This window comes from Sus scrofa, chromosome 5, assembly GCF_054392235.1.
Source record: "Sus scrofa isolate SSC_HxYL_T2T_F1_AM1 chromosome 5, Sscrofa_HxYL_maternal_Yorkshire_Landrace_v2.0, whole genome shotgun sequence".
NCBI lineage: Eukaryota > Metazoa > Chordata > Mammalia > Artiodactyla > Suidae > Sus > Sus scrofa.
The window spans coordinates 85,778,327-85,801,493 of record NC_139387.1 but is presented as its reverse complement, the minus strand read 5'-3'; the positions used below and the strand labels follow the sequence as shown (position 1 = coordinate 85,801,493).

Genomic DNA, 23,167 nt, shown 5'->3' with positions numbered 1-23,167 from the left:
GGACAGATAACTTCAAGATAAAGATTATGGCAGAAGCAAGGAGGACCTGCATCCTGCTTGAATAAAAGATATAGAATACCAATTTCCCATTCTTGAGGTCAAGGAGCCCTCCTGAACTAAACACCCACAGAAAGGTTCCTTGGTGTTCGAGAAGGGAGAGGCAGCAGACCACAGTACATCCTGTCAGCTCCCCAGAAACCCTGGCAGTAGAATCAGTCTTGGCTAAAAAAATGTACCTGCACACAGGGGAGGGCCCTGAGTCAGGCCAAAGTGGGCTCAAGGCCAGACGAAACAAGATGATTGGCCAGAGGAAGCCTGAAGGACTGCCCCCATGTGAGTGATTTAAACCACCTCCAAAGCATGTGTTGCTCTCTTCTCTTGCTCTGTCTGACTCTCTCTGCACACCTCCCTCTGCCACCTACCCCATGCTTTCTCCACACCTATCCTCTCTCTCTCCTCTCCTGATAAACACTTTATTTGCCTCACTACTCTCAGGCTCTTTGCTGAATTCTTTCTCCAAAGGGACAGGTACTGAGGACCTACATCAAGTGGTTAGGGTTCAGTGTTCTTACCCCACAGCCAATGGAGAACAAAAGGAGGCCAATTATAAATCTTTGGGAGAGGCTAAAATCAAAGAAAAAGAAATACATGAAAAAAAAATCAAAAACACCTATGGCAAAAAAAAAAGAACTTTTTTTTGCTTTGTTTTTTTAGGGCCACACATGCAGCATATGGAAGTTCCCAGGCTAGGGGTCAAATCAGAGCTATAGCTGGTAGCCTAAGCCACAGCCACAGCAGCAACTCGGGATTTGAGCCACATCTGCGACCTATACCACCGCTCATGGCAATGCCAGATCCCCAACCCACTGATCAAGGCCAGGGATTGAACCCATATCCTCATGGATACTAGTCAGACTCATTTCCGCTGCACTTAAGAACAAACTCCCAAGAACAAACACTTTTATTTATGTGTAAACATTCATTTCATTTAGATTTCTGTATAAATATGCTGTGAGTAATAGAGGAATAATAAAAAAAAAAAAGAAAGAAAGAAAGAAAGAAAGAAAGAAAGAAAAGAAAGATTAGGAAACAAATGCCCCACCACCACTCAGCTGGCTCAGAGGACAAGAAAGCCAGACAGATATTTTTCATAAATAAATAAATCTACTTGCTAGCCCTCTTCTTCTGACACCCCAAATGGGAAAGATACTTCAAAAAATGATTTCTTTAGGAAAACAGTACAAACCAACATCATAACTCTAATCAGGTAACACCAAACTCAGCTCCAGAAAGACTGAACTATCCTTTCCAATTGTAATGGTCTATGATTATAAACTAGAAGTTAGCACCCAGAGAGAAGAGCACTACCTGTTGTGAGAAAGAGCAATAGATCTTAATTTCTGGAAGTCCTGGGGGTTGGAGGAGGAGTGGAGGAAGGGAGGAAAAAGGATACCTGGGAATAATGTCTAGCCTAAATCCTTCTTGTTTCAAGAGCAAGATTTTGTTCTCAGTTGGTGACAAGAGTCTTCCTCTAGGGTGTTCATGCCTATGAGGTGTCTAGGGGAACTTGATTTACACAATAAGAACCCTTTAATTACTACACTAAATTCAAAGAACAACAGAGGCTTTATCAATCTCACTCCCTCATAAAGAGTTAAATAGTTCAGCTCTAACTTCACCAAGGATAACTCCATCCTAGAGCACAGCAACCAATTTAGTAGCACACTGTGAACTAACTAACCTCAACTGCACTCAATCTAACTTCAACTATATCTCACTGCCCCTCCCTGATCCACAGGCCTGGGGTTCTCAGGGACTATGTCTTTCTGACTCAATTATCCTTGCATTGATTCAATCTATTTCTCTCCAAACAGAATGACAAAAACCTGTTTAACAAACTCCCCCACCGACCTTAAACTGCCAGGTCTTTTTTCCCCCACAAGTAACTTTCCCTCTCATTTTTGTTTTATATTCTAAAACCCCTTTCCTCTCCTGAATTACTATCATGTCTTCCACTTTACTGCAAATGACCCCACAACAGTCATCTGAGCAAATAAGCCCACCAGTCTACTCATGGCTTTGTGTGTGATACCACACAAAGGAATACAAAAGTAAAATATCAAAATTCCTAGAGTTCCCCTTGTGGCTCAGTGGTAATGAACCTGATTAATATCCAAGAGAATTCGGGTTCAATCCCTGGCCTCACTCAGTGGGTTGAGGACCTGGCATTGCCGTGAGCTGTGGTGTAGGTCACCGAGGAGGCTCAGATCTGGCCTTGCTGTGGCATAGGTCAGCGGCTGCAGCTCCAATTCAGCCCCTAGCCTGGGAACTTCCATATGCCCCAAGTGCAGAGGAAGGATGGAGGGAAGGAAGGAAAGGAGGAGGGATGGACGGACAGACAGACAGACCTTATTAGCATGGAGACAATGTGGCAATTGGGTATTCTCCCTTTTAATCCTCAGCACAATTTTTTAGGAGTACAGAAAATCTAGATCCAGATGATCTTACTGGAAGACCAGGCAAATCTCTCAGCAATTAGCCTACATATATGAAGATCTGGTCTTCTGGACACTTCTCAAGAAGCTCAAAACACACTGTAAAGCTTTGGTAGCACTAAAATCCTAACCCAAACAAAGGTATGCTACATACACTAAGCCTGTCATCCAAGGCTTATTAATAGTTAAATTTTCCTTGGGTCTAAAATATGGCACCTCTAAGAGCCATTCTACTACAGTCAGTTAAATCTCAAGCTGAAAACCCATTTCTCCGAGGATTTATACTTTTAACATGAGGCTTGGGAAATCCCCAGACACAAACTGCAGCCCCCTGATAACACTACATTCTGGGCACCATTCAATTATGTTATAGTAAATTCCAGTCATCCACCACTTTTCAAATTCCCAGAATACTGTACAAACGAAGACAAAGCAGAAACATAGGAAACTGAAAAGTAGCAATCATTTACCATATATATTTAACTCTTGTAGTCTGAGAACTAAAACATCCCAGACCTACATGCCTAATTTGATATACTAATCCTACCGCAGAGAATCTTGTGGCTTTATTTTATTTTATTTTATATTTTGGCTTTTTAGGGCCAAACCCACGGCATATGGAGGCTAGGGGTCTAATCAGAGCTGTAGCTGTTGGCTACAGCCACAGCCACAGCCACACCAGACCTGAGCCTCATCGGCGACCTACACCATAGCTCACGGTAATGTTGCATCCTTGAAACCCGCAACCTCATGGTTCCTAGTTGGATTCGTTTTCGCTGCGCCACGACGGGAACTCCCCAGAGAATCTTGTTTCTATCCTAATCTCTAAAACACCTAAAATTCTACAACATCTCAATTCACTTATTAAAAATTGTTCACCACCAAATTCGGTAACCATGTGAATAAATGTCCATGCTAAAGAATAGAGCCAAAAGGAAGCCTTAGTTGCATTCCCAATATACATTCTAGTGTTATACTGTATAACTTCCCCCATAAAATTCCAGTTTCAAATATTTCAATTCAAAAAACACTTAATCTTCCATTTCCTGGGAAAATCATATGTATTTTTTTAAAATTTTAACCCAACTCTTTTCCCATGGATTTGTCAGCCTTTGATCTACCGAGAGAAGAAAAGCTACTATTTATTGAAGGCCTATGAACCAGGCATTATAATTAGTTGTAAATTATTACCAATTCTCTCAACAACACTGAAATGTGTAATAATATTATTCACATGTACAGATGAAGAGGTAAATGGTATACCTAAGGAAAAATTCAGAATGAGAATTCTCTGTACTTCACAAGTAAACCCAACAAGGATCCCTATTTTTCCACTTCCATCTAGAGAAGAGAAATTGCCACATTATCTCTTTTCTTGTATCATCTCACCAATCAAAAATTTGAGAAAGCAATTCATATCCTCCTTTTCCCACTATAACTTCTACCACACTGGCTATGCCAGTTACCAGTTTATCGCCTCTCATCACCCAATTCACCCTTTCTTGCCAGACACGTGAAAATGGACCTGGACCTTCCAAATATTTTTCTTTTTCCAGCTGGCATGATGTTAAGCTTTGTCAGTAGAGGGCACTGGAGAGACAAGACAGGAGCGAAGGGTTTTCCTCTATGGTTCTGGTTGTCTCTGCCCTCCCCTTCACCAAGTTTCTGGAGCAGATGTGGGAAAACTGGGGCCCGTAGGCCAAATCCAGCCTGCTGCCTGTTTCTACATGGCTTGTGGGCACCACCCAAGTGGACTAGCACTTTAAGCTACAAAGATGATGACAGAATGTCCCCACCTCTATTTCACCCTCCACTCTCTGCATATGCCTCCCTCACCTCAGGCCATGCCTCACTACTCTCTAAGGCCTGTGCCGGTTGCCACCTACATGTTCCACAGGTGACAACTGCCAGGCACCAAATTGTGGAATCTCAGTCCAGGAGTCAAACTTGTAAGTTACCTCACCTTCAGCCAATTGCCCAAATTGATATGACTTGGCTCTTGGGGAGGAAAGAAAGGCATGTTGGGATCTAGGCATTACTGAGGCAGAGAGTGAACTGCACACCACCCCACCACCTTCCTGTCAGGTCCCTCCTGCTTGGGCTGATTGCTTTTTGTCCCAAAAATGTCTCCAGCTGATGGCAAACAGGAAAAGGCTACATGAGCTGAACCCCTATGTCAAATTTGTCCTTCCTTGTTACTCTCCTATAACTGCTTTAAAATTCTTTATATTGGGAGTTCCCATAATGGCGCAACAGAAACAAATCTGAATAGGAACCATGAGGTTGCAGGTTCGATCCCTGGCCTCGCTCAGTGGGTTGAGGATCCGGCATTGCCGTGAGCTGTGGTGTAGGTGGCAGACACAGCTTGGATCTGGCATTGCTGTGGCTGTGGTGTAGGCCGGTGGCAACAGCTCTGATTTGACCCCTAGCCTAGGAACTTCCATATGCCGTGGGAGTGGCCCAAGAAATAGCAACAACAACAACAAAGACAAAAAGACCAAAAAAATAAATAAATAAAAATAAAAAATAAAAAAAAAAGTGAAAGTGAAAGATGAAAAGGAAGAACTGAAAAAAAATTTTATTTCAGGCCCTTGATGCCCACTGTCATAATGCATCACTGGGTGCAGGCCTAAAAAAAGACAAAAAATAAAATAAAATTCTTTATATTAATTTTCTGTTTAAATTACTGTGTCTCCTGACTGGACCAGACTGAAAAAGAACTTTCTTAACAGAGGAATTTTGCAACAATGGGCTGTTCACTACATTCAACTTGAAAAACAAATTTCTACCTTTAAAATAAAGTCCAATACTCAAAATTACTTTATATTTTTAACAAAGACCTTGGAGATTTTATCTGTTTGTCATTAGACCTAATTTTTAACAAGTTAGGAGTAACTTTTAATGAGAAATATATAGGATATAACAGTTAAAAACTGTAAATTTTTTAAACAGAATATTCGTGTTTGACCACATAGTAACAAATTTAAGATGGATCAATGAGTTAAACACAAAAAATGAAAGCAGGGAAATATTTATATGAGTATTTATCTGACTTTAGGAAGAAGAAATATTTTCTAAGGATAAAAGCAATGAATCACAGAGAAAATTTCTAAGAGATGATTATATAAAAATCTTTAAATTTTGTACATTAAAAAATTAAAAGTAAAAAAAGCAAACCGAGGAAAACATCTTTTTTTTTTAAGCCTAGGGGTTACTCCAAAATTAAGAGTAAATCACAAAATTAAGCAATGTGTAAGTGAAAACAATGGTTAACATAAGAAAAACAAGCTCTACCCTCAATCATACTAAAAATACAAAAAAGTTAGAATTTTTGACCTATCGAAGTAATAAAGTAACAAAAGGTTATTTTTTAATAACAACACAGGGGTATGAGATGTCTATTTCCAAAAAAGGCTGATTAATCACTCTCCACTCAACCTTTCCTACAACTAAAAATCTTGGACTACAACACATAAAACAACTACCAGAAGACTCTGAAAAGTACGTAAAAGCAGAAAGATGATATTCAGGATCTCAGGACTTAAGAGACAATGTAGCTGTAAGTTGCTTGGGTTTTCTGTTTTGTCTGATATGTATCCCACCCTGGACACTGGAGCAGCCTGAAAACCTGAACTGCCAATGACCCAGACAGGAAAAACAAAACAAAACAAAAACAAGAAAAATCTACTCTCTAGCTGCAGGGACTGGGAAATGGGAGAGGGAGGACCCTGGGATGGAATTCGACTGATTTTCACCCATCCTATTCCAGTTAATTATGAGCAAGCAAGCAGCACTCCTTCTCTCCCCCACCAGCAGGGAGTGTGGTCAGAGCTCTACAGACTCTCCCTCATCTACACCAAAGAGGTATCAGCAAAGAAACCAGGTCCCTCTCTCTCCCCATCAGCAGTAAGGTGGTCTGCGAAGGGCAAAGCCCTGTTTCCTCCTACTACTCCATAGCTGGCAAGTGCCAGTAAAGAGGTAGAATCACTCTTGCTCCCCACTGCGTGGCAGTGGCAGATTCTGCATAGCAGAACCCTGGCAACAGTGAAAGGAAGGTAATATCCTGGTTTTCTAGCCAGAAGACCTGGAACGGGAAGCCCTGGGAGCCAGAAAGTAAGCAGAGGATCAAGGAAGCTGGAGAAAGAGAACATTAAAACTTGAGTATGGAGTTTGATCTCACCTCCTAACCACATTTGTGAAACTGACTGGAATCAGCAGGGCAAAAGCTCTAAATAAATACCTCATTACACTGAAGACTACCCTCTCCTGGTTTCATACTGGCTGCTGAGGGGGTGCACAAAAAGAGAAGACCAGGAGTTCCCTTGTGGTACAACAGGTTAAGGATCCAGCATTGTCAAGCAGCAGCCTGAGTAGTTGCTGTGGTGTGGATTCGATTCCCTGGCCAGGGAACTTCCACATGTGGCAGGCACAGGTGCCAAAAAAAAAAAAAAAAAAACAAACAAACAAAAAAAAAAACAAAAACACCGCAAAAAGAAGAGAATACCAATGCAAAAGTTTTGAAAACAAAATTAAAAGCTGAACCACGGCCCACAGAAAACAAGCTAAGACATGCGATCAAAACATAACCAGGTTAACTGCCTGATGAAAAAAAAATAAATCAATATTTTCCAGAAGATTTAAATAAGACCCAGAGTCTCATAACATAATATTCAAAATGTCCAGGATAGGATCCAAAATTACTCAACATACTAAGTAGAAAAGCTAAGCAATTCCCAAAAGAAAAGGCAACCAACAGATGCTCATTGCAAGATGACCTGTGTCAGAATTATCCAGGACTTTAAAACAGCTGTTATAACCATGCTCCAAGAAGTTAGGGCTACTGAAATGACTGGAAAGATAGACAGTCTCAGAAAATAAAGAGAAGTTATTTAAAAACAAGCTATTTTTTTTTTTTTTAGGGATGCACTTGGGGCATATGGAATTTCCCAGGCTAAGGGCTGAATCAGAGCTGTAGCTGCCAGTCTATGCCACAGCCACAGTCAGGCTGGATCCCAGCTGCGTCTGTGAACTACACCACAGATCAAGGCAATGCTGGATCCTTAACCCACTAAGCAAGGCCAGGGATTGAATCTGAGTCCTCACTGACACCAGCCAGGTTCGTTACCACGGAGCCACAACAGGAATTCCAAAAGAAACAAATTTTAGAATGAAAAACTTCAGTAAAAGAAATTTTAAAATTCACTAGGGAGACTCATAACAGAATGGAGATGACAGAAGTCACTGACCTTGAAGATACTTTGTTTTATTGCACTTCACTTTTTTGAACTTCACAGTGCATTTCGTATAAATTTAAGTTTGTGGAAACCCTAAGTCAAGCAAGTCTACTGACATCATTTTTCCAATAGCATTTGCTCACTTCAAGTCTCTGTATCACATTTTGGTAATTCTTGTAAAATCTCAAACTTTTTCATAATTATATTAGCTATGGTGATCTGTGATCAGTGACCTCTGGTGTTACTACGAAGGCATTTATAATTAAGGTATGTACAATGCTACTGCACACTTAATAAGACTACAGTGCGGTGTAAACATAAATTTTATATGCACTAGGAAACAAAACTCTCTCCTGACTTATGTTAATGTGATATTTGCTTTATTGCGGTGGTCTGGAACTGAACCCTCAAGTATCTCTTAGGTATGCCTGTGTTCAATTTAAATTAGAGAAGGAAAACAGAGTGAAAAGAATAGAGACCTGTAGGACAGTATCAAAAGGACCAATTTATTGGCACATTTACACAGAAGTTCCACAGGGAGAGGAGAAAGAGATTGAAGCAGAAAAAAAAAATACATACATATAAATACATATTTGAAAAAACAATGGTTGAAAACTTCCCAAATTTGGTGAAAAGTATAAATTTACAGATCCAAGAAGTACAGTAAAATCCAAATGGATAAAGAAACCATAGATACATCACAATAAAACTTTGAATGTCATCAGTGTGAATGAGCCTTCTATTTTGCGCAAGATAGATGACACAACAGGAATACGTAAGGAATGTGTACTCCTCCTCTTTTACACTGGAGAAAATTTCTCTAATGTAATTAGCAGCACTAGCTTCTCAGGCATGTGACTAATGCGGTCACACAGGGCTCCATGCTTGAGGTTTAATACTGAGACTGCCATCTTAAAATTCTTAATTTTATTTTTGAGTTTGTGTTTTGTAAGTGAAATTATGAGATGATGAGGCATGTGCTGGAAGCACAGACGCTCATGCATAGTTCTGTGCCCTGCCCCCCCTTCACACTCACACACACATACACACACACACACACATATATATATATATATATATATACCCTTGGTCTCCTGGGAACAAACTCAATAAATGTAAGAGTTTTGAAATTATTTTTACAGCTAAGTATTATACCAAAAAGTCTCCTTTGACACTAATATACACAAATGTTAAAAAGATGTGCAGCCTTCTCTACAAATTCTAAAAGAAATAAATATGTAAACCTGTGGACCGAGGTTAGAAATCTGGATTATTTACCAACATTATAAACTGCAAGCCAGCTACAAAATAAACAGATTCAAGAGCTAACTTTACAAAGCACTTAAATTGATTCAGAATTTATACTATTAAAAACATAGAATTATATTCATTTATTTTTTATGTATTTATTTGCTTTTTAGGGCCATACCCGAGGCATATGGAAGTTCCCAGGCTAGGAGTCGAATCAGAGCTACAGCTGCTGGCCTACACCACAGCCACAGCAAGTTGGATCTGAGGCGTGTCTGTGACCACAGCTCATGACAATGTTGGATCCCCGACCCACCAAGCTAGGCCAGGGATGAAACCTGCATCCTCATGGATACTAATCGGCTTCGTTTCACTGTGCCACAACAGGAACTCCAGAAAAGCATTTTTTTTTTTTTAATTCCATGGCCACACCCATGGCACATGGAAGTTCCCTGGCCAGGGACTGAAACTGAGCCACAGCTGTGAATGATGCCTCAGCTGTGACAACTTCAGATCCTTAACCCACTGTGCCTGGTGAGGGATGGAACCGGTACCTCCACAATTATCCAAGCCACTACACTGTGTTTCTTAATCCACTGCACCATGGCAGGAACTCCTAGAGAAGCATTTATCTAGCATAAACTGACACGAAATGACAGCAAGTGCTAGGAACAAATCTCACAGTTCAACCCATACCCCCACCACCACCAGAAGTAGTTTTGTCCCTCAACAACTAGACTGCTTTCCTAAAACAACAGATGTAATAATCTAACACCTCAAGGGATAACTCCAACTTAAAACTAACCCAAAGTTTTCACTATGCTAAAATATCTGGCAAGTTTTTCCTCTTACACTGGATTTCTCTTGGCCTAACAGTTTCCACCTTTCTTAAATTTTGAGAAAACGGAGATGCACTTTCTTTGCCACTCATTTCCAGTTTCCCTTATTGGATGCTTGGGAAACATTCCCCTTCCTAGTTCCTGCCCCACTTTCTTATATGCTGCCTCCTTCAACCATCAAAAGAATAAAGTTATAATTTAATTTTTAACTATTTTTTAAATGGGTAAAAAACCTCTAGGGCTTCTATCAAACTTTAGGAGAGAAGAAAGTATGTTAAGGATTAGGGGGGAAAAAAGTTAGGTTTCAGGATTAGTATCCAAAAGCCTTAATTTTCCAGAAGAGGATCCAGTTTCCTTCATCTCATATACCAGAATCTTAAAATATGACGTTCCAGAAGAAAAGGCCCAGACTATAGGTAAAGTGCCTAGTTTGCTGAGAACTATTCTGGCACTTTACAAACTCTCAGACACAGCTGCTCCTTCTTCCTAATCCACTAGTTTTTTTCTAGCCATTCTTCATACACTCCTCACCTGTGTCCTTTTTCCAGGATTCAGTTGCCTTAAGATCCTTAAGATACAGGTACCAAGTCTCTTTGTGTCTGCAGTTGGATAAGGTTTAAGAAGACCCCCTGAGTCCTAAAAAATTGAAACAATATGTTAGATAAACTAATTCTGCCCTGTCTGCAGCCTCTGAACTTCAATAGTTACTTTTCCTTTCAAATAATACTTATATCCTATTTTTCTGATTCATTAATATAGGTGCATTGTAAAGAATGTGACAAATACAAAAAGTGCAACAGACAAATAACAGTGTGAGTATCCCCAAAGGAGCATCCACACTGAAATTGGGGCAGGCCTTTTTTAGAAAGAGAAAATTAAGGGTAAGGCAGGAATGCCCAAATAATACTCCAAGGAGGATTGCTCCTGAATTGTTCACAACAAGTAGGGATTTACAATCCATAAAAGAAAGGGTAATTTTCCCAAAGAAAATGTAATGGGCAACACTCTCCCTGCTTATTCTACCTTCCTCTCTTTCACTTTACCTGCACTGGGCACGTAATGGATCCCCATCTGCCTCTTTCATTCCTGGGGAACTTGCATCTTCATCAAACCTCCATTACCTGGTCTTCTAAAAACCATTTTCAAAAAGTCTTATTCTCTCCCACCTCCAGAAGTAAAGAAGTCTCTGAGTGATGGAGGCAGAAGGCCCCGCCAGGGAGGTTGCGGGGGCCCTCAGGAGATCAGAGGAGCCACATTAAAATGATGCTTCCCAGTAAATCCTTAGAGACAGGGCAGAGCTTCCCAGAGCTCTAACAGGGGAAGGTAACGCCTGTGCCTTGAGGGCGGGAAAACCAGGAGCCCAGGAGCAGCGAAGCCCAGGGGCTAGGCTTCTCCTCCCAGGAGCCCTTGCGGTGGCGGAAGCAAACTTTGGCCAATGAGAGCGGCGTTCCCCTGGCCCCGCCCTTGCTGTGTTCCCGCCTTCCCCCGCCGCAGGTGGGAGGGAGGAAGCCCCTCAGAAGCAGGCGCTTGTGTTGGAAAGGAAATTGGTAACTGCTGGCAAACAGCACGTGAGGCGAGGGACTACCTGGAGCAAAAAGAGACAAATAGTTAAGGGGTGAAAAGTGTCTGTTAGGGTAAGGCCTAAGAGCCTAGAACCAGGGTTATGTCTGCGAGGTTGGGGGAAGACCACGCTGCCCAAGTGGACTGCTGAGGAGACTCCTGAGGTGCGGAGACTCCTGAGGTGAGGAAGAATTGCTTCTCAGAAGACCGGGGTGGGCAGAAAATAGGAAGTAAGGCATTTTAGTCAGAATGGATGGCATGGACGGAGCCACAGGACAGGCTTTCTCCAGCGCATAGACATTTCTGACTAATTAGCAAAAAGTACCCTCTCCCTTCCCGTGTTTCCTCTGTTTTTTGATGTTTTTTCCTCCCGGCGGCTTTCCTTTTAGCATGTTTGTTCTGGCCTTGCGCACTTTGGCTTTCTCCTTACTTCATTCCCCTGCCCATCAGGAAGTTTTTGACCAGCTGTGTTATTGAAATGAACTGCCAGTAATACTGCTTGCTAATGCCTTTGAAAATGTATAAATGATAAACAAGAAACTTGTAAATATAAATATCTTTAAGAGAATTTCCTTTTTTGTTTTTGTTATGGTGGGAACTAATTCTCAAACTTTGGCTCTGCATATCAGAAGCAGTTGAAGAGCTTCTTAAACAGATTGCTGGATTCTACTCCAGAGTTTCTGATTCTGTAGGTTTAGGATGAGGCCTAACAACTTGCGTGTTGTTTGTTTTTGTGTAGTTAACACAGCATTACATTAGTTTCAGGTGTACAACATAATGATTTGGTATTTGTATATATTGTGAAATCACAGTGTAGTTTCCACATGTCACCATATATAATTATTAAATTTTTTTTGTCTTTTTTTTTTTTTTGTCTTTTTGTCTTTTGTTGTTGTTGCTATTTCTTGGGCCGCTCCCTCGGCATATGGAGGTTCCCAGGCTAGGGGTTGAATCGGAGCTGTAGCCACCGGCCTACGCCAGAGCCACAGCAACGCGGGATCCGAGCCGCGTCTGCAACCTATACCACAGCTCACGGCAACGCCGGATCGTTAACCCACTGAACAAAGGCAGGGACCGAACCCGCAACCTCATGGTTCCTAGTCGGATTCGTTAACCACTGCGCCACGACGGGAACTCCTAAATATTTTTTCTTATGATGAGAACTTTTAATATCTACTCTCCTAGCAACTTTCAAATATGTAATACAATATTATTAAATCTAGTCACCATGCTGTACATTACATCCCCATGACTTATTTTATACCTGGAAATTTGCACCTTTTTAAATTTTATTTAATTTGCTTTTTTCCTTTGTCTTTTTAGGGCCGCACTGGCGGCATAAGGAGGTTCCCAGGCTAGGGGTCCAATGGAGCTGTAGCCGCTGGCCTACACCACAGACACAGCAACGCCGGATTCAAGCTGTCTTTGACCTTCACCACAGCTTACAGCACCACTGGATCTTTAACCCACTGAGTGAGGCCAGGGATTGAACCTTCGTCCTCATGGATATTAGTCGGGTTTGTAACCACTGAGCCACAGCAGGAACTCTGAAATTTGCACCTTTTGAGCCTTTTCACTAATTTCAGCCACACCTACTCCATACTTAAGATGGTAAACTCTATGTTATGTGTATTTTTATTTATTTATTTATTTGGACACACCTGAGGCATGCAGAATTTCCTGGGCCAGGGGTCGAACCCAAGCCACAGCAGTAACAATGCCAAGTGCTTAACCACTGGGCCACCAGGGAACACCTATGTGTTTTTTTAACACAGTAAAAAAAATTTGTTAACTACCTTTGCTGAACTGCGTTCCCTCAGAGAGTAACTTTGGGCATATAATTTCACCTTTTTTAAGCCTCAGTATTCTCAAAATGGACAGGTTGGACTACAGCAGTGAGACCATCAAGAAGAACCCTAATTTGTTACTATTTTTCCTTTTCGGGTCTCATGTTTTGAAAGATTTTTGTCTGGTAAAGTACACATTTATTAAGAAACTATTTGTTTTCTGTTTCTTATTAAAGACGCTTTTGTTTCTGATTAGCAGAAGATAACCATGATTGCCACCTTGAGTTTGTATGTCAGCCAAAAGAAAAGAAACAAGATTTTATTTAGCATGCACAGACTTAGGTAGCTCTAGGATTTCTATGAGAACATTTGAAATACTGAAAATTGTTTGTGAACTCCTACAGGTTTGGAGACCACTGGCTTGACATCCTAGAAATGGTTGATTTTCAAAGTCCTTCTTCCTAATACTGTGATTCTCTTCATGAAGGTATGGCTTCCTATGGGCTTAGTGCTGAAATAAGGTTATGGAAATTTGTACTACATCAGTTATAATTGATTTGACCAAGGCTTGAATCTGTAGGATATCTCTATTTCTTTACTTTAGCCCAGAGATGAAATAGGAATGATAAGTGAAAATGGAGTTCATGAAAATGAAATGCAGTTGATATTAACACACTGCTTGGTATCTGGAGCCCAATTTAAAGAGTCAGAGCACAAACTGTGTGGTCCTGAGGCCAGATTCTTGGACCTCTGTCATGTGTGATAAATGGTCACTGTACTTAAGCCAGATACATTTTTTTGAAGTAATTATATAATTTTTAATGAATTATACAGTGGAACATTAGATAACAATGGAAAAAACCTTATTAGTGTGACTCTCACAGACATTATGTAGAGTGAAAAAAGAGACATGAATATGTGTGAGGTTTAAAACAGATAAAACTAAGCTGACAGCATATGCCCAAAATGTTTAGTGTTTCCAATAATCATTATGGTAGTAGTTTTAGTATTGATGTGGAACAAAACAAATGAGTAGTTATGAGATTGTCTAATTTTATCATATCTTCATCCTTAATAATAATCAGGATTATTAATGTAGAAGAAAGGAGATGTTACAGTTGTAATACCAAAAGAGTTAAAAACTCTGCAGTCTTGAATTTGAACTGGAAAAAAATAGTATGAAATCATACGATACTTTTGTATATGTAAATACCCATAACTGCTGTGTTCACCAAAAATACCTAAAAACAATGAGCAAGAGGAAAAAAGCAAAACACAATAAGCAGTGAGCATCCTTAGCATCTATATTATAGTCTTGAAACACCTTTTCATGTTAGAAGAAACCAGGGCTTCTTAGAAAAGTAGCCAATTCTAAGTCTGGAGCAGGAAATGTATGAGATAAGCTTGGAACAGCTTGACACACAAGATAATTAGGAGGCTCTCAGAGACTACTAGGGTCATGTCAAAATGTCAAAAATATACTAAGGAGCCCACTTGAAGGTGCTATACAAGCCAAAGAAGGAATCATTTGAGAGTCAACAAAGACAAGAAATAACATAGATTGAAAGCAATCAAATATGTTTAAATCCATGAGTTCATAATGCTGTTTTAAAAAGAACTAGTCACTCACAAAAATAATAGGAAACCAGTTCACTATCTTGAATGCTGGTAAATGAAAGGATCAAGCATTTATCTGGCCTTTCCCATATGAACTGTACACTGCATAACCAGCTATTAGATGAAATCTCTTTATATAAAAGTATTCCAGGAGTTCCCGTGGTGGCGCAGTGGTTAAGGAATCTGACTAGGAACCATGAGGTTGCAGGTTCGGTCCCTGCCCTTGCTCAGTGGGTTAACGATCCAGCGTTGCCCTGAGCTGTGGTGTAGGTTGCAGACGCGGCTCGGATCCAGCGTTGCTGTGGCTCTGGCGTAGGCTGGCAGCTACAGCTCCGATTCGACCCCTAGCCTGGGAACCTCCATATGCCGCGGGAGCGGCCCAAGAAATAGCAAAAAGACAAAAAATAATAATAAATAAATAAATAAATAAAATCAACTTTAAAAAAAAAAAGTATTCCAATTAAGACATGGAAAAAACCTGAAATAATATCGTCATTTCTCAACTCTCAGTGAATTAAGAGATATATACATGAAGCATCAGTGGCTACTAACATTACAAAGAAACAGCTGGAATCATTTGCCTTCTATAGTCTTGCCAATTACTACGTATATCTTTAATATTCAGATCAAACCTGAGTTTGAGTCTCTAGACCTATCTGCTAATTTGCAGCAAGTGTAGAAGATAAAGGAACATGTGAGATTAGACATGAGTATACAATCAGCAAAATCTAAATTATGTGAAACTGTAAGGCAAATGGGCCTGGGTTGTCAGCATATACATTGTAAGGAAAAAAGATACAGACAGCAGCTCCAAAGATTAAAAGAGACCTAAATGAATGACATCAAATAGTTTTTTAAATGTACAAGACCAAACTGTAGTGACTAGGGATGCAAATTTGAGTGATAAAACTATTATTTTGAAAAGCAAGTGGTGATTACTATAAGTCAAGATAGTGGTTACATATGGAGATACAAAGAAGATTATGCTAGGGACAGGGCTAATAGAAAGGGTTTTTGGAGTGAGTGACAAAGTTCTTCACCAGGATTTTGCTCGTTGTAGTCTGTAAAGTACTGGTTCATATTGTTGTCTACATATGCTAGTCATATTAAGTCATATAGTTTGTGTAATTATTTAATTTGTGTAATTATTTAATTGATGTTGAATTAACATAATTAATATTACAGTCTCAAGAGAGACATTACACATTAAGGGCAAAAAGTACCTAGGAAGATGCTAAATTTTCCCGCCACCTATTACGCACCTAGTTTTAAGGGGTTTTGATGTCTGAGGGACACTTGCCTGTGTGTGTATTAGGGAAAGGTAACACAATGACATATGTTTTAATTTTTAACAATAAAGTTATAAACTTTAAATTCGACTGAGTCTTTGTCATAAAGGTTAGTTTCTTTTTAGATTTAGTGACACATTAAATTCCCTTAAATATTTAACACCATTTACAAACTTTATCTCCCAAGTTAAAATCTATTATACATTGAAAGTGTTCCGAATCACTTCTCTGACCTGAAATTATACCACTTTTCTCTTTCATAATTCTGATGTATCTCATGAACCAACATTTTCTGGTCACTTTGTTGAAATCTGCTTCCTTCAAAAGTAAATTATTTCCCTGGCCACCCTCCCTAGAGATCCATTTCTTCCCATGAAGAGCCCTTCCAATTAGAGTAGACATTGATTATTAGTGGGTAAACTGTATTGGACCTTTCTCTGGTCAGTGTAAATTAAGTAGAATATTTGTCTTTAAAAGTACCTTGGGGAGTTCGTGTCATGGCTCAGTGGTTAATGAATCTGACTAGGAACCAAGAGGTTGTGTTCGATCCCTGGCCTCACTCAGTGGGTTAAAGATCCAGCGTTGCCGTGAGCTGTGGTGTAGGTCGCAGACACGGCTCGGATCCCGGGTTGCTGTGGCTGTGGCGTAGGTCTGCGGCTACAGCTGCGATTAGACCCCTAGCCTGGGAACCTCCATATGCTGTGGGTGCAGCCCTAGAAAATGACAAAAAGACAAAAAAAAAAGGAAAGTTCCTTGGTTACTGGTATCCTCAAATATCTAGAACTCTTCCATGTATTAAATAATTACAATATTCTTATCCAGACTGGCCAACTTCTTTTTCTTCCTGTTGTTTGATTTGTTTGCTTGCTTGCTTCTTTTTAACAACTAACTGAGTTCAGTACATAAGTGGTTTAAATTGTAGCTGTTAGGTCAACACTGGAGGACATCAAGGCAGAGTTGCCATGACCCACAAAGCCTGACTTGCACTGTTGTAATGGTTAAGAGGATAGACCTTGGAGTCAAGCAGACTTGAGTTTGAGCCATGGCTCTGTCACTTATTTGCTGTGTGACCTTGGGGCATGTGACTTAACCTCTCCCAGTTTCATCTATAAAATATAGACATTTTGAGGAATAAATAAGGCTAATATTTCTAGAGCACTTAGTACTTTGTATACAATGTTATCAATTAAGAAAGCAAATATAAGTCTTTTATTTTAGCCCTTAATATCCTCTAATTTCCATATGTAGAAATCATAAATCCTCTTCAACTTTGGAACTAGTCTCAGAATCCACCTCTTCATGAAATTGTCCTGATTCCCTCAATATAATATAACCTTTGCTTCTGCTTAAAATTCAAGAATTCTGTGCCTCATTGGTGTGCTTATTTATACCTCAGCAGATTATAAGCTCCTTGGCACAAATACTGCCTAGAACCTAATACATTACCTTGCATATAATAAAGGCTCAATAAATGTTTAGCAGAATTTATTACCAGTTACTTTTTTAAATAGAAATTAAATAGCATTTATCTAAAGTTTCGAATTAGAGTATAGGAGAAATCACCTACTCAGTAAAAATGCAGTCTGGGGGAGTTCCCGTCGTGGCGCAGTGGTTAACTAGGAACCATGAGGTTGCGGGTTCGATCCCTGCCCTTGCTCAGTGGGTTAACGATCCGGTGTTGCCGTGAGCTGTGGTGTAGGTTGCAGACGTGGCTCGGATCCCGCGTTGCTGTGGCTCTGGTGTAGGCCGGTGGCTACAGCTCCAATTGGACCCCTAGCCTAGGAGCCTCCATATGCCGCGGGAGCGGCCCAAGAAATAGCAAAAAGACAAAAAAACAAAAAAAAAACAAAAAAAACGCAGTCTGAATTTTATTTACAATAGTAAAACTTCAACCTAAATACTTCAGAAATGGAGGATTTAGTTGATTTAACTTTCCTAATTAAAATTTAAATATTAATTATAATTAATTAATATTTAAATTAATTATAATGCCTATTCTTGAAATGTCTTTTTTTCCTCAGCAGTTACTTTTATATTTATGCTGTTAATGTCCTTCAGCCAAAAGCTACAGAACACCAGCAGTTAAATAAGTTGAGTCTATTACTCATTGTAGCAAGAGAGAACATACCATGGGAAGGTCTGTGGTGTCTCAGTAAAAGGATGTTAGAACTTATTCTGGGATTTAGACTTTGATTGGATAATTTTGGGAAGAGTTTAAGGAAGCAGACTTTCTAGATTTGGTGGTGTCAAAAAGCAAGGGCAACACTATAATTGGATATCGCAATAAATTTTATCTATAGGGAGAGCAGACTAGAACAAAGATAAAGCTATAATGGTAAAGAGATAGCAGTCATTCATTTAGGTGACAGGGAAATATTTGGCATTTTGTGGGGTTATAGAATAATCTTATCTGAATTGTATATTCTTGTGAGATTGTTTTATGTCCCAGGACAACATAGCTTAGCTATATCAAATCAGTTCCTAGATACTAAGGGTAGTTTTTTTTTTTTTTTCTTTCTCACCTCATTTGATGTTTCTCATTCAAAAATTATATAAGGTAATTTTGGAGTTTCCACTGTGGCACAGCAATAACGAACCCAAGTAGTATCCATGAGGACTCAGGTTTGATCCCTAGCCTCGCTCAGTGGGTTAAAAGATCCATCATTGATTGATGTGAGCTCTGGTGTAGGTCAAAGATGTAGCTCAGATCTGATGTTGGTGTGGCTGTGGCATAGGCTGGCAGCTACAGCTCTGATTTGACCCCAAACCTGGGAACTTCCATATTCCCTAAAAAAAAAAAAAGAAAAAAAAATTGTATAAGGTAATTTTGCTTTGCTCTTAGTTTTGAACTCTAAAATTCAGCTATCACAAATAAATGTTGGAGGGCTGTCTAATTGGTCTTAGACCCAAGAATAATTTTTCCTTTTAAGTTATGGTTGGGAACATCATTCCCTCTTCAAAGGATACTGCATTTTGAGCAGTATACAAAGTCCTTAATGAATTCCTACTATGGCGCAGCAGTTAAGATCCAGCTTTATCCATCCTCTGCTGTAGCTATGGTATAGGTCACAGCTCCAGCTCAGATTCAATCTGGATTCTTGATCCCTGGCCTGGGAAATTCTGTATGCTGTGGTGCAGCTGGGGGAAAAAAAAAGTCCTTGACATATATGTAGATAGAAATATTTTATTTGCCTCTATCATTAACCATGATCATCATAAAGGTTTTAAGGTGACCTTGGGGTCAGATTACCTAGGTTTATTTCTTGACTCTGACACTTGCTAGCCTTGTGATTTTTAGAAAGTTATTCCTCTGTTCCTCAGGTAACCTCATCTATAAAATAGGTTCAGTAGTACTTATGAGATATTGTTGGAAGGATTATACAGGAAAACTCATGAGATATACTAGAAAATAAGCCCAATGAGAGCAAGAATCTTGTCCAACTTTTTAACCACCCTATTCTTAACTAGCACAGTGCCTACTAATACATACCAGGTACTCAATAAATATTGGTTAAATGAATGAATGTAAAGCATTGATCATAGCTTTACAACAAACATTAAGCACACAAAAAGTTGGTTCTTTTATTTATCACTATTACTATTCTCATAAAGATATGAGAATATCCTTTTACTCAGATGAAACTGCTGATTTTATCTCACCCATTAGAGTTGTACCAGCAATATAATTAGAACATTGTTTGGGTCCAGTCATATTACAGCAGCGCTACTTTGTTTATATCTTCTAATTGGATCTAAACTCTTGAGTATGCTCTTAAGCTTTCTATCATCAAGTTTACCTGTCATCACAATGTTATATAGTGAACTTCAGCAAAGTCACTGAAGCCCCCACTCTTATCCCTCTCTTTAAAACCAGTTCAAAGTCTATGTGGCAGTTTCACTTGAGGCCCAATCCTTATCACACCATAACCTTGAGATATGTGTAAATCCTGCTCTAACTCCTCTTTACCAGTTGGACCTCCTTGTACTTGCTTCTTGATTATATTTTTAATTCCCTTCTTCTTGATGGTGGATTTACTAGATGAGATCTGCAATTTGTGGAATACCCTTTTGTCATAATTTTAAAAGATCTAGAGTTTGATCCCATTATTTTCAAAGTTCTGTGTTAATTATTAAATAATAGTTATTCTGAGAGGAAATAATATATTTAGTTTTGAGCATTTTGAATTTGAGTTAATAAAAGGAGATATTCCAGAAAAAGTAAAAATATGAAAGTGAAAGTGAAGCCTATAGAAAGTTTTAATTTTTTTTTTTTTTTTTTTTTTTTTTTGTCATTTTGCCTTTTCTCGAGCTGCTCCCGTGGCACATGGAGGTTCCCAGGCTAGGGGTCTAATCGGAGCTGTAGCCACCGGCCTACACCAGAGCCACAGCAACGCGGGATCCGAGCTGTGTCTGTGACCCACACCACAGCTCATGGCAATACCAGATCCTTAACTCACTAAGCGAGGCCAGGGATCGAACCTGAAACCTCATGGTTCCTAGTCGGATTCGTTAACCAATGTGCCACGATGGGAACTCCCCAAGAAAGTTTTAAATATTTTATCACGAATAGATTTATAAGTATATTACACATTTTCCTCTGACTTCATCCCTGCACTCTCACCCAGTCCTTGACCCTTTCTGGAGAAACTCGGAATTAAACCAAGGTTTCAGGTAAGGCTCAGCAATAAAATAAGAGGACCTGATGCTTGGTAATTAAAAATAAAAGCTTTTAAAAGCAGTACTAACATGTCAACAAGATCACTAAATCAGCTTAGAACATGGTAGCACCTGTGCATAAGAGTAGCCAGACTCCGAAGTTCTCCTGTGGTGCAGCAGTTTAAGCATCCAACAGTGTCACTGCAGCAGCTCGGGGCTGCTATGGTGTGGATTCGATCCCTGACCCAGGAATTTCTGCATACCCAGGTGTGGCCAAAAAAAAAAGAGTAGCCAGACTCTTCTTGGAAGCCTCTCCAGTAATTTTAAAATGGGTAACAGAGGAGCTCCCCCTGTGGTGCAAAGGGATTGGGGGGGGTGGCTTGGGAGTTCTGACAATCTTTTAGCCAGGCCAGCTAGGGTAGATTAGTGGATTAGTACCTGCTGACATAATGGAGGCTGCTACATTTGTTAATGTTGTTATTCATTCTGAAGAAAAATGCATGCTAATAAATCACAGTTTAGAAATACTGAAAATTAAGAAGAAGGGAAATGATTACCCATAGTCCCACCATCAAAATATTATACTATTCATATTTAGAAGTATTTTCTAAATGTTCTTTTCCTTTAGAAAGTGTTTTTAAAAACAGAATCACATATAATTATGAGTGCTACTTTATTAAACATTATGTCATAATTATGTTCCTTTGTTGCTACTTAGAGACATATTGACTTTCAGTTTTTTTAAATTATATAACAGGTTTAGATCAAACTTAAACTACTGTGTAATATTCTGGAGTTTATTTAATATTCTCCTTGTCAGTTATTTAGGTTTTCCAGTTTTTACTTTTATAAACATACTATAATAAATATCCTTTATATTCTTCTTTGTGTACATGTGCATATAATTCGCTAGGAGAGATTTCAAGAAATGTAATTCTTGTTTGAAAGGTATATTCATATAGTCTGGTATATATAATCAAATTACCCTCCAAAAAAACTGGACAAATTTAAATTAACACCAACAGTGTTTTACTATTTTAATTTGTATTTTTCTATTAGTGTAGCTGAGCATCTTTTCATGTGTTTAATTACCCATTTTTATTTCTTCTTTTGTGAGTTGTTGCTCCTATCTTTCCCTAATGTTTTATTGGGTTGTTTATTGTTTTGTCACTGATTTGTAATTCTACAAAGAACAAAAACAGCAGGTATCAGATATGAGGAGCTAGCCTGCAACTAGTACCTAAACAACTTATCATAAACAACTACAGAGAACTCCAAAATTAGACAAGGTTATTCTGTGACTCTGATGGAGCAAGACAAACATTTAGCCACAGTGTAATCATGTCTGAGCACAGATTAAAAACAAGAACACTGTACAAATCACAAAAAAAGGACCAAACATCCCCTTCTCCAAGTAACAGGAGGGCCTATTGCTGCTTTACCAATTATAGCTTTTGCTCCATTTGATTCTTCTCACTTCCTAGATAATAATTAAGATACCCAATCATAGACTTGCCCTGACTTCTGACAGACTCTCCCCAAACCTATCACAAGCCTAAATCACAAAACAATCCCTTCTTAACCCGCTCTTACTGAAATGTCCCACAGGTTCCCCATGGTGTGCAGTCCTTCTTGTTACAAGTATTAGACCCAATTCCATTTACCTACCATTGGTTTCCTGGTACTTTTGGCTGGTGGGAAGATTTCTAAATCTTGATTGCTCTCATGCATGACACACACATTTTTCCCTTGTCTTTCTCTTGTCTCTTAACCTTGCTTATGGTATTTTCTGTTACTGATTAGTTTCTAATTTTATCAGTTTTATCGATTGTCTCCTTTATGACTTCTTAGTTTTGTGACTTGTTTTTTGCCTTAAATCATAAAAATAGTATCCTATATTATCTTTTAATACTTTTACTTTTTATGTTTAGGTCTTTAATCCACTTGGACTTTAATTTTGTGTGCAAACAATGAGAGCTAAAGTTCTTTCCAAATCTCGGACACGTGGGGGTTTAATCACACCCATCACTTTCTCTGGACTGCTTTCCTTGTCTCTTTCCTCCTCCATTTCAACAGACTGTGTTAGGAGTCTTTGAGCTCTGTTTCCATACCACACATCACAGCAATTATCGCTTTTGTCTTAGAATAGTTTGCTCCAGAGCAAGGAGAGCGTTTCACTTATTGTTTTACCTCCTTGGCTAATATGTTGCCTACACAGGAGTTTAATAAATATTAATGATTGACTGTCCTCTTTACTTTGTCTCCTAGAGAACAAGGGGGAGATCTTATTGGAAGGGCTAATACCAGTGTTTGTTGATTTGAGAATGGAAGAAAAAAATTTTTGTCCTTGGGCTATTTTGGTTGCCATGGTAATGGAGCGGGTTTTTCAGGCCTGCCATAGCAGTTGTACCTTAGGATTGGATAAGAAATTGAGTGCATATC

The 23,167-nt window shown here is 39.2% G+C and overlaps 1 protein-coding gene and 1 long non-coding RNA gene across 8 annotated transcripts in view; one reads left to right on the top strand and one right to left on the bottom strand.

Moving 5' to 3' along the window:
* Positions 1–11,177, bottom strand: part of LOC146403501 (uncharacterized) — a 161,200-nt gene extending 150,023 nt beyond the window's left edge. For all 3 annotated transcript variants that reach the window (XR_014804157.1, XR_014804158.1, XR_014804156.1), the window contains exons 1-2: positions 10,860–11,177; positions 10,348–10,452 (exon numbers count right to left, since the gene is read on the bottom strand). This is a non-coding gene — a long non-coding RNA (uncharacterized LOC146403501). The remainder of the gene's footprint in view (positions 1–10,347; positions 10,453–10,859) is intronic.
* A 105-nt stretch (positions 11,178–11,282) lies between these two features.
* The window catches only part of OR10AD5 (olfactory receptor family 10 subfamily AD member 5), a 125,522-nt gene continuing 113,637 nt past the window's right edge, over positions 11,283–23,167 (top strand). For all 5 annotated transcript variants that reach the window (XR_014804148.1, XR_014804149.1, XR_014804150.1 and 2 more), the window contains exons 1-2: positions 11,283–11,557; positions 13,568–13,650. The gene's annotated coding sequence lies outside the window, so the exon portion shown is untranslated. The remainder of the gene's footprint in view (positions 11,558–13,567; positions 13,651–23,167) is intronic.